This window comes from Anthonomus grandis, chromosome 1, assembly GCF_022605725.1.
Source record: "Anthonomus grandis grandis chromosome 1, icAntGran1.3, whole genome shotgun sequence".
NCBI lineage: Eukaryota > Metazoa > Arthropoda > Insecta > Coleoptera > Curculionidae > Anthonomus > Anthonomus grandis.
Genome location: NC_065546.1, coordinates 14,326,399 through 14,339,008, shown reverse-complemented (window position 1 = coordinate 14,339,008; position 12,610 = coordinate 14,326,399). Strand labels below are relative to the sequence as shown.

The following is a 12,610-nucleotide window of genomic DNA, read 5'->3' as shown; positions in this document are numbered from 1 at the left end:
GACTAATTGGATTTTGATGCCTGTTGTAAGGATGTTTGGTAATATCAGCTCTTATATAATCTAACACTAATTGAAATAATTCTATGGATAGTCGAAAATATTCCCGAAATTTGTAGTCGTTTCCAAATAGTCTTTTTTTTATTGTTACTTTATAGGCCCCTTCCAAACATCTATTAGAAAACATTCGATTTTCAGTTTTGTTTTGGCGACGACAACTAATTAAACTCAGAAGATCCAATTCATGTTCTTCTTCATCAATAAGCATCGCCAGCAAAAATTTTTTAGACATAATGATTATTCTTATATTATACATTATAAATATATGAAAATGTGACAAAATACGTTTGTCTCCATCTGCACCCACCAGCATACAATTAGGAACTAACAAAACACTTGTATGAAAACTACCGTGCGTCGATCAAGGTAGATTCTGTTGAACGTTTATGCTATGCGTCGCGCAGTGTTCTAACAAACCGTAGCTTTAGCTGTTGCCTCTGTCAGAAGGTCAAGATTGGTGACAGTCGAGACTCCCGGCAAGAAACTGTGCTGCAGCAGAGCAAATTTATTTATAAAGGTGTTCAAGATATCTTGGTATAGAATGTTTTCAAACATTTTTGCAACAGATTTGAGAACACTAATTGGTCGATAATTTTTAACCAAACATGCATCTCCCAATTTAAATATTGGAGTTACTGTTGCATACTTTCATTTTTCATATTTCAGGAAATGTTTTCATCATTAGACACAGACTAAAATTTTTTTTTAGTGGAGCACACAAAATATCAGAATATCCCTTATATATATAGGAAGGTATGTGATCGTTACCAGTGGCCTTTTTTGGCTTTAATTTTTTGATACTTGCTTTAATGTCGTCGTCAGCAGATAAAGGAAAACATAAAACTGCCGGAACATTCTTCAAATTTGGGCTCCTCAGACTGCCGGAAAACTGACTCAATATTAGGTTTTAAACGTTTAGATCTTATAAGGTCCCAGAAGGTATTTGGGTTAATAAAAACATTGTTTTCAACTGTCTCATGATACATTTGCATTTCTTGTGTAGTTTGATATTTTATTGTGGCCCTCAGGGTTTTAAACTGCTTTTTAACCTCCAAATTAGCATCCCCTTTTTTTATTTGTCCGTGGAGTTTACTTTTTAACTTTTTGTTTCTTTTTAATTCTCTAGAAAAATAAATTGGATAGCTACTACTTTTGCAAATGTCACTCTTTACTGTTTTTTTTGGTATTGCTTGATCCAAGCATTCATATACCTTTTTGTAAAATATATATAATTAGCTTAAGCAACTGTTGGAAGAAAAATACAACATGATGCTAAGGAAGCATAAGCTGCTTGTCCGATATAAGTAAATATAATTTAAAAACACAATGTGAGTAACAGATTGTGTTTTTATTTGTTGTTTTTGATTGTGATTGATTGTAAATACACAATGTAAATTAATATTTTTAAAGTTAAAAAAAATAATTTATAATTGAATACGTAATAGCATACAATATAATGACAAAGCAAACACTGCTCAAGGCCCCTTATGTTATTACTACCTTTACGTCATGATACTAAGACATATGTATCAGTAAATTTAGCAAACCCAATTTTTAAAAACATACCTTTTCTATGCCCTGCATTCAATAACTGCAATCACTACGTCTGATAGTGGTAACCCTGACATTTTATTGCTGGCGTACTATAGTGCGTGATCTACTTTTACAATTCATTTTGAGACCTCTAGTCAAACAATGGTATTACAATACGCGTTCAATGTAAAATGTATACTTGTTTTTGTTGTTGAATTAAAGTAACATAGCTTCCGAGTTGGTTATAATAATTTGTATAATGGTTGGCTGCGGTCAAGTATATTGTCTAGGTCAAAAATGTTATTGTTAATGTCACTGTTTTATATGGTAAAGAAAAAGATGTTTTGTATTACGAAATTCGACAACATATGCATATATGTAACTACGCACCTCTCCTGTATCTACCTACTAAAAGGAAAATCAAGAATGTTTTAAATCCTCTTTGCTCAGTTCTAGACGAGAGAGTTCAGATAAAATCGCATATTTGTTTTTATTTTACCAGAAATAAACTTGATCTGTGCGTGGTTATATTGTTCTTTCATAAAATTCAAGGTAAATTTCTTGATTCGGTGGGCGGCCAGCTTAAGGTCTACATTTTATATAGTAAAGAAGACGCAAAAATTATTTGAACAGTGTTGCTGAAGAACATGTTAGATTAGTCAAATTTAGTGACTTAACTATCACACAAAATTTGAATCGTTTTATTTCCAAAACTCTTAATATTACACTTTAAATTTAGGAAATTAGTTTTTAAAATATTTGAATCAAAGTGATCATTACTAGTTGAACAAACTTTCTATATACAAATCACAAGAAAGTCGTATACTTATTGCTATAAAATTAAGTGTCATTGGAATAATTCGGAAAATATGGAAAATATCTGGGAATTAGAAAGAAAATAGAAAAATAATATGAAACTGACTTCTAGGCTCTTCCTACGATGATACGGCCTCTTAAAGATGCCACTAGAAATATTTTTTTTTAAAATTTTGAACTACTTGGTAGTATTAATTAAAAATTTTACGTGATCAACAATACTAAAATACATTTACCTTACTGATGCGCATGTGTGGCGAATAGGATCATTGTTATTGTTGATCCACAGTTTTTAACTATTTTAAGCTCATTTAATGTAATTTATTTCATAAAAAGTGTGTGTAACTCTAGTTAGGTGTATAATGAAAATGACTCGTTCTGGAAACCGATCAGAAGAATCCAAAAAAAGGGCAGATTTACCTCAAAACCTTAGTGAGGTACAGAAGCTTAATGACAAGGTGGAAGAAATGGCTGCCAAGTTCGCCGAAGATATTAATAAATTTAGAAAAGATCTTGACAACAGAGCGATTACATCTACAAGTAAGTCGAATAATGGCCTAGAAGAGCTCTCTGAACGTTTCCTAGAATTTGAGACTTCTGTAAAAAAATCAATCGTGGATATAAAGTATAATATCTCCAAAATAACATCTGCTACGCTAAAAGCTGATATGGCGGCTAATCAAAATGTTATATTGCTTCACGGTATTCCCGAGAAAGCAAACCAGGACATATATCAGGAGGTTGGCAGCACTATCAGCCAAAAAATTGGAGTAAACATTCGTAAAAGTGATTTAAACTATTGTCACCGCTTAGGCGTAAAAAAACCATCCGTGTCAACAAAACCTCGACCTGTAGTAGTCTTAGTATGTTGTCGGTGGCTACGCGATAACATTTTTAATAATAAAAGACGCTTAAAAGGTTCGGGAGTTTTTCTGTCTGAATTACTTACCGTCGATAATTTACAAATTTTTAAAGAGTGCAAAAAATACTTCCCAAGTTCGTGTTACACTATGGGGGGTCGAGTGTATGTGTTAAATGAGGGTGCTAAGTTGGTTATTACATCAATGAATAAACTAAATGACGTAATCGGTAAGCTGCCCTCCAATACACAAACTGACAGACAGGTTAGTGACTCCGAATAATAATTATTATTTAGCTAAAGAATCAAAATTGCTGCCTAGATTTACGTATAAATGAATGGGTTCCTTCCTTTTGTATTGGCTAAGAAAAAACTTGAAGACTTATTTGGAAGGGAAGAAAAATTAAGTAGCCCTTTATTTCTACACAGCATATCTGGCGTATGTACACAATATATAAACCTACATATGCATATATATATATATATTTTTTTTAATAAAATCTATAAAAGTAAGTTTTTAGAAATTTAAGAAATCTAGAAATTTAGAAAATTAAGTGTAAGTAATATGTACATATATTTAGTGTATGATTTGTGGCTGGCTTTGGGAAGTGGGTATTACGTATTGTGTATCTAACATGTATTTTTTTTATTATTATTTTTTTAATAAGACTGTACCTATATCTTATGATTTTGCGCTAATGCCACATATTCCCTTTCTGTGGGTAAATTTATTTTTTTTTATATTAAACTATATTTTGAGATAATACTATAATGAGCTTTTTATTCAGCATATCATTTTTTTTTTTTTTATTAGTGGATCAACTTCTTTAAAGGCATATTAGTATAAATGCATGATATACATCATTTTATAACTGTGATAAAAAAATCACCTTTAAATTTTGATTGTGGGTTTTTAGTTTGTATTTTAATGTTAAGTATAAATAATAAAAGGCATCTATTTTGGTCCAGTATAGGGGCTCCGGCTGGTGGTTATTGGGGGAATTATATTTTAAATGATAATGGATGACATGGGGTCGCGCGCTAGGTCTGGTCAAAATCTATTTAAAATTTCGCATTTGAATGTACGCTCTCTTAATACAGGATTCGATGAATTCTCACACTATGTACATCAACATCAGACTCTCACGAGATGTGTTACCGAGACTTGGCTGACACCTTCCCATGACGAAACTTCATTTAAACTTAATGGCTACAAATTTGTTAGAAAGGATAGAGTTGGCCGGGGTGGAGGAGTAGGTGTTTACCTAAAAAGTCATTTAAAATATGAAATACTTTAATTTCAAGTTAATTCAGAATCTTGTGAATATTTAAGCATAAAAATTAACATAGGTAAAAAATCTGTTATTTTCACCACAATATACAAACCACCATCTGCAAACATTAATAACTTTTTAGACAGCTTTGAGGACATTTTAAGTCTTACCGTACCCTTTTGTGACTATCCAATTTTTGTCGGAGACTATAACATTAATTTTCTAAACCAAACTACACCAAAAATTGATTTTATCAAATTGCTTCAAAATTATGATTTGGAGCAATATGTTAAAAACCCTACTCGGTTTAGTCACACTGGAGATAACTCGAGTTTATTAGATCTAATTATAACAAGTAAAACATTCATCCCTGAAAGTTGTGAGGTGGTACCTATTTCAGAAAGTGTATCTGATCACTGTTTAACTTTTGCATGCTTTAATTTGATTTCAAACAAGCCATTTCAAAAATTTGTTTCTTTTAGAAATTATAACGATATTACAGTGGGTGACTTTGAGAGGGACGCTCGAGCACTAAATTGGGATATTATTTATTATATAACTAATATTAATAATAAATTAAACATTTTTAATTCGTTTATCATGTTTTTACTTAACAAGTATGCTCCCTTGAAACAAAAAAGAATCCAGGATAGGCCATATACACCATAGATTACGAATAACATTAAGTTGCTAATGAAATTAAGAGATAAGGCCCACAAGAAATATCTACAGCATGGAACCTACGCCAAACTGCAATACTATAGGGAACTTCGAAATACTACTAAATATGCCATAGCCCGTGAGAAAATAGCTTACTTTCAATCACTTTCTACAAAGTCTGGAAGGGATTTTTGGAAATCTGCTGAAAAGTTAAATCTGACCAAAACTAAAAATACCAATGACATTTTTCAGCTATTTCCAGATCCATCTGCAATAAATAATTATTTTGTAAATTCTAATTCAAGTACATATACTACCTCAGATGAAAAGGTTAATTTTTATAAACAAAATAGGCATCAATCATTTAACGAGGAGTTAAGGTTTGGTCTGATAGACGAAGAAGCATTAATCCAAATTTTAAATTCTATTAGAACTAATGCCACAGGCGAAGACGAGATATCAATAAGAGATATTAAATTATGCTTTCCTTATTGTAAATATGCTTTAATAAATATTATTAATACTTGTATTCTAGAAAATAGTTATCCGGACTTATGGAAAAAGTCTATTATTTTACCATTACCAAAAGTTTCAAATCCAGGAGACTTTAAAGATCTTCGACCCATAGGTATTTTGCCGGCTATATCAAAAATTTTGGAAAAGCACATTTATCAACAGATTGTTTCATTTGTCGAATCTAAAAAAATAATTCCGCCTAGCCAATCTGGATTTAGAAAAAATTTTAGCACTAGTACCTGCCTAATTAACTTGGTGAATGATGTAAGGCTTGATCAGGATCGGAAAGAAATCACGTGCCTCTGCCTATTAGACTTCAGTAAGGCCTTTGACACACTGTGTCACCGGATGTTGTTGGCTAAGCTTCACCATTTTGGTTTTTCTCAGGAAGCTGTAAAATTCTTTGAATCTTATCTAGTCGGGCGTGTTCAGGGTACACTTCTTTATAATGGGCACAACAAAATTAAATTTGATTACATACCGGTGACAACGGGCGTCCCACAGGGGTCGATATTAGGGCCATTATTGTTTTCATTATACGTTGCAGATATGAACAAAGAGGTTATAAATTCCAAAATGCAACAGTTTGCTGATGATTCCCAACTGTACATTTCATTTAATCAAGATCTATTGCAGCATTTTCAGAAAAATCTTAATGATGACCTAAGAAAAATTCGAAGTTTTGCAAATAATCAAAATATTAAGCTAAATGCTGCAAAATCATGTGTAATATTGTTAGGAGAGAACAAAGCCAGAATAGCAAATATTAATCAACATTTAAATATTATGATAGATAATGAAAGGTTGCCTGTTGTCACAGAAGTCAAGAATTTAGATGTTTACCTTGACACAAGATTAACTTTCGAAACGCATATAAAAAAGAAACTTTGCATTGCCTATTTAAGATTGAAGAAAATATATCAAGTAAACAGATTTTTGCCCTCAACAACAAAATACTATTTATGTAACTCTCTTGTTTTATCTTTGTTGGATTATGGTGACATCATTTATCACAGCTCTTTGACTAATAGAATTTCTAAATCTATTCAGAAGTTGCAAAATGCGTGTTTGCGATTTTCATATAATATTTTGTATTGAGGTCATATTACTCCACACTTAAATAAACACTCAATATTATCTATGGCTAATCGACGTACGCTACATTTAACCAATTTTATTTATAGAGTTTTAAAATCCAAGCAACCGCCATATTTATATCAACTTTTCATATCTAGAGATCACTATCAACAAACTCGCTATACTGGCAATTTTCTTGTACCGCAACACCGTTCTGCAAATTTCCAAAAATTCTTTGCTTTTGTTGCACCTCAAATATGGAACAATATTCCAATTGAAAAAAAAACTTTAGCAATATCTACATTTTCAAAACACATTAAAAATAAACTTTTGCAAGAGCAACGTACAATTTAATGAAAATGTGAGAAAATGTTGAAATTATCTGACTATTTGTGGCTAGATCTGTGCGTTCTCTGTCAGTCCAATTTATAAATAATAATGAATTATTAGTGCTATTCTCCTAGTGACCTATGGGGGGTTCTTGTGCTTGACCGGATACCAAAATTATTGTCATAAACTGAAAATTATTAACTTTATTGTTAAGTATAAATAGTGATTTTATTTTTTTCTTTAGGTTTTAGTTTTTTATAGGTTTTAGTTTTTGGGGCGCTCTACACATTTCTGAAAATAAGTTCCAGACTTGTGAATCGGTTTATTAATCGCAGGGTAGTCCTTTATTTATCATCAACCGAGATTATTGTTATATTTAAAAATGAAGTGTAATTTATTTTGGGATAAATAAAAAGTTTTTGAATTTGAATTTGAATTTGAATTTACCTTGTTTATTTTACCAGACTAAGTTGCAGACTAGGTTTTACAATATAATCCTTAAATTTTTAGTACCCTGTTTGATAAAAACTCTGAAATAATAAATATAAATAGCTTGAACATTGAACTAAAGAAAATGCACTCTTGTTCATTATCTGTAAAATAAACCGTTTTGGAAAAAAAAATTAAGAAATCATTACTATTTTATTTAAATAAAAAAAAAAACATTATATGTTTTTTTCCAGCGATGCGGTAGATATACAAACAGAGAAGTTCAATTTTAAGGTGTTTAACCTAAAATGTCCGTGTTTTTGAAAATACAGTGTGGTTCCTAAAAGAACAATCTGTAACAGAATGTAAACGAGAATATTTTTGCATCTTTTTATCGGAATTTTTTTCTAAATGCACTATTCTTGCAATTGTTTCTATTCTATTCTATTCTTTATTATCTATTGAAAACATATCATTTTATCGGTAATGAACAAGAGTGTCTTTTCTTTAGTTGAAGGCTTAAAATTTAAATATTATAATTTATAAGTTTATTAGTCTGCTCCTGGTAAAATAAATAAGGTAAATGTGTTTTAAGGACTCTCTTACCTAATATTATATTTCAGATTATATAAATAAAGGCCATATTTATTAAGTACAAAACAACACACATTAATGGAGTTCTAGAGAAGGCAAGTTAGTCAATATCATAAAGTAGAAATCTTATAGATCTTCTAAAAGTAATTTTCAGATAGTTTGTAATTTATATTAAAAGCATAATCTATGACCTCTATATAGAGTGACAATAATTTAAAAACTTCGAACATTTCTATACTAGAAACGACATAAAACTAGAATAAAAAAACACTGAAAACAATTTCTATAGAACGAAAAGGGAACAAAAACATCTTTTGTTACTCTTATCTGCAACCCTTTGGACGGGGTTAAAATAAATAACAAAAAGTTAAATAATATATTAAATGTTAAATATAGCTCTAAAATCTCAAATAGTAGCCGATTAAACTCGATCCCGCGAGTGATACATCATTTTGAAGCTCTTGAGAAATGCTTTTCAATGATACCATAGAAATCTACATTTAGGATAATTCTTCTATGCTTATAAAGTAAAATAATAAATAAAAACACATTTTTGAAATGTTTTTTTATTACCTAATTAAATTTATCTACCGATTTACTGACATGTCTCTTAATAATTCTAAACATGTCAAGCCCGTATTTTGCATTGGTTTTTTTGGCAAAAATAAGAGTGTTGTTTATGAATATTTTGCATTTCAGTATTTATTTGCTTTAAAAGTAACTTGTATTATTATTATTATCTTAAGAACAGTTGATTTTCCGTTCTTTTTAGCATAGCTGAACGTATACAGGGTGGCCCATCAGGCAAAACAGTCGAGCAGGGCTTATGGCCCTTTTTTAAAAAATTTAAAAAAATGCTTGGGCCTGTCGAATTTTGATTTAAGGGAGACAATTTTTATAACACTTTCAACCCTTCAATATCAAAACCTTAAATAGGAGTAGGGGTCAAGTGATAAACTTATTTTAAAGGTCTTTTTATTCTAGTTACAACTGCCAAGTTTGAAATTGCTAACTTGAGTTTTTGCAGTATGACAGCTTGTCAAAAATTTTGAAACAATACCATTTTTTAATACTTTTAGCGCAAGTTTTTAAAGGTTCTTGATTTACATAACTCTTACGCTACCCGATGTCACAATTGTGACATGACTTCCTTATGTACTAGTGTTATAAGGATCAAAAAATTTTTAATCTGGGTGGAGAACCGTGCGACGATGATTGTGAATAGTGCATTTTATAGGTGTGCGCGCGCAAATCGTTTGTTTATCGGGAGTGCATTCTTGTCATAACCTGAAAAGTTTCAGATTATTTTCAACAATGGCTCGTGCGGGTAAGTTATTATTTATTTATAGAATTTAGGGGAAAAAAGAAGTGCTTAATATTAAATAGGTATAATAAACTTCAATTAAGTGTATTGTTTTTAGATATTGAAAATATCTTTAAAATTGTTGATTCCAAGAATGGTTTTGTTATGTATATCACAATTGTGAGCCACGGGAGTTAACGTGATTTGGTTTTAATTAAGTTGTATACAATTAATTCTTTGTTACAGGAAGAAGTAAGGAAATTATTGATTTGGACCATCTAAGGGATGACGAGGAGGTATTGTTCCAACTTCTAGACAAAGTTAGGTCGGATTTAGAGTCCGAGGATAAAGAAGATGAGTTTGAAATTCACGAAAAGATCCCAATTGTAGCACCAAATGAAGCTGATAGCTCTTCAGATTCAAAAGATGATTTACATTTACATTTCCAGACTCTCCAGTGGAAGCATGGAAACTTTAGAAGCAAGGATTTTCCTGTAAAAGAGGACTATACTCCATCCATCGTAAAAACTCCAAACGAATATTTTGCTAAATATTTGGATGAGTCAGCCGCAAATTTCACTTCCCAGTATTTCTTGCAACAAAATGCAAAAGAAAACAACTTTACCTCTCAAGAAATAAAGAAAGTTTTCGGAATAAATGCTTTGATGGGATGTATTCATCTTCCAAGGATACATATGAATTGGAATGGAAAATATAAGTTCCCATTACATGATGGGGTCATGACCCGACAAAGGTTTTACATGATACGTGTAAATTTAGATGTCGTTGACAATCTTAGCGTATCAGAAGAGGAACAAAAAAAGAATTGATTTGGTTTGCAATAGATGTAAAGCCATTGAAGGAAAAGAAAAGACAGCTTTTTCTATTGACGAACAAATGATTCCTTTTTTGGGAAGATGTCCAGTTCGACAATTTGTTAAAAATAAACCAAGACCAGTGGGACTGAAGAATTTCGTTCTTACGACATCCGACGGACTGGTATTGGATTTTGAAATCTACTAGGGCAATACTACCCCACTAAAAGATAGGGATTTAGGCTTGGAATCCTTAATAATATTGCGTCTAGCAGGAACATTACCTCAAAATAGTTACTTGTATTTTGACAGATACTTTTCAACTATTGCTTTGATGAACAAATTGACGAGTTTGAATATAGATGCAACTGCTACAATTATGTCCAACAAAGTGAAAGAGTTTGATTTTAAAAAAGATAGTTTAATGAATAGGAGAGAGTCAGAAGAAGTTGTTAGAACCGATAATAAACTTTGCATTACAAAGTGGAAAGATAATAAATTTGTTTTATTGATATCCACAGCTTTTGGAAGACAGCCGGAAACTGAGGTGCAAAGATGGAATAAAACAGAAAAAAAACGTTCAGGCATAGCATGCTTAGCTGTTGTTACATCATACAACGAAAACATGGTTGGTGTAGATGTTTGCGACCAAATGATAAAATACTATCGATCTTTCTTTCGAACCCGGAAATTGACTCTTAAAGCCATCCTACATTTGTTCGACTTAGCAATAGTAAACAGCTGGATGGAGTATCCAGCTGTAACCTTCGAAGCAAAGATATTATGGATCTTTTGGAATTTAGACTTAATCTTGGGGAATATCTGATTGCCGGTACTAAGAAGCGGGTATTGGAGGAAACAGAATGCTAAGAAAATATAGAGGAAGACACTAGCGTTGAAGGAAATGAAATAAAAAAGAGAAGAATGCCTTCCAGTTTACCCTGTGCAGACAAACGCTTTGATGGTTTGGAACACTGGCCAAAGAATGAAGAAATGAAGAATCCAGTTAAATGCAGGTTAGAAGGGTGCAAAAGTTGGTCCAGAATGCGTTGCCTAAAATGTAATGTTTCTCTTTGTTTAACCAAAGATAAAAACTGTTTTATTTTATTCCATACAAAGTAATCAATTTTGTTTCACAATTGTGCTTTTCTAATGTTGCCTCCCTAGACTCACAATTGTGTACTCCCTACATCCTTCCTTTAACCCTTTCGAATATTTTTTAAAGTAATTTTCCGTACCTTTTGACCCAACTTTATCGGCGTAATATAAATATAAACCTCAAACTCAATTTTTTTTATCTCGGTACTCTAAAGGATAACAAAAACGCTTAAACCCGTCGATTTTTGATTTTAGAAAAACGATTTTTTGTTTAAATTTTTAACCCCATAACTTCAACCCCTTAGCGGGAGTGACATTCACCCTTATTTTTTAAATGGAAAGGGGTGTGTTGTGTGTACATCTTTTGAAAGAATATTCAATTTTATTTACAATAGCGCTTTGTTTTTTAAATTAAAGCTGAGGTTTCCAGACAATTCCAATTAAATTTTATTAATTAGTACTTACGCATTATCTTATTAAATGTTGAAAATGTCCGCCGTTTACCTTCAAACAATAGTACAGTAACTATTCAAAGTACTAAACATTTTGACATTGTGAAGAATATCGAGTGTTATTTGTTGGCATTTATAAATGCTGGGGTTCCGTAAATCTTCTAACAATTCAAGTTATTTGGCATAAATTTTTGATTTCAGATGTCCCTACAAAAAGAAATAAAGAGGAGATAAATCAGGTGATCTCGCAGGCCATTCGATAGCACCTCTTTTCCCAATCCATCTACCAGAAGACGTTTCATCCAGAATTTGCCGTACTAATAATGCATAATGGAAAGGAGCCTCGTCTTGCTGAAATATCGCATTTTCTTCATGGTAGCGTCTAAGTGCGTATCCATTTAAATTAACTAGTAAGAAAAATGGTCCAATTATGTGATCACCAAAAATACCAACCCAGATGTTTAAATTTTAAGGGTGTTGAGTATGAACTTCATGGTAGATCTTTAGATTCGCGTCGGAGCGACAATTATGACGATTAACAGTACCATTGAGAAAAAATTAATATAAACTGGGTTTTCAATATTACGTTTTTTATTTGTCACCGAACAAGTTTCTCGAAATTTTGCCGCTAACTCTAGAATGTAACTTGATGTACGTGTTTATCTGCAGGTCCCTTATTAAACAAAGTTGTCGTTAGTCTTGTACATTGATTGTTTATAAACTATAATTCAATAATTTCCACTCTCTTCGCAATAGAATAATCCATTTTTATCGATTTAAAAAAAAAGCACAGAATT

At 31.5% G+C, this 12,610-nt stretch overlaps 1 long non-coding RNA gene across 1 annotated transcript in view; it reads left to right on the top strand.

Annotated features, from left to right (window-relative positions):
• Window positions 1–12,395, top strand: part of LOC126737692 (uncharacterized) — a 71,571-nt gene extending 59,176 nt beyond the window's left edge. Inside the window, exon 2 of the long non-coding RNA XR_007661081.1 lies at window positions 12,015–12,395. This is a non-coding gene — a long non-coding RNA (uncharacterized LOC126737692). The remainder of the gene's footprint in view (window positions 1–12,014) is intronic.
• Window positions 12,396–12,610: the final 215 nt, after the last annotated feature.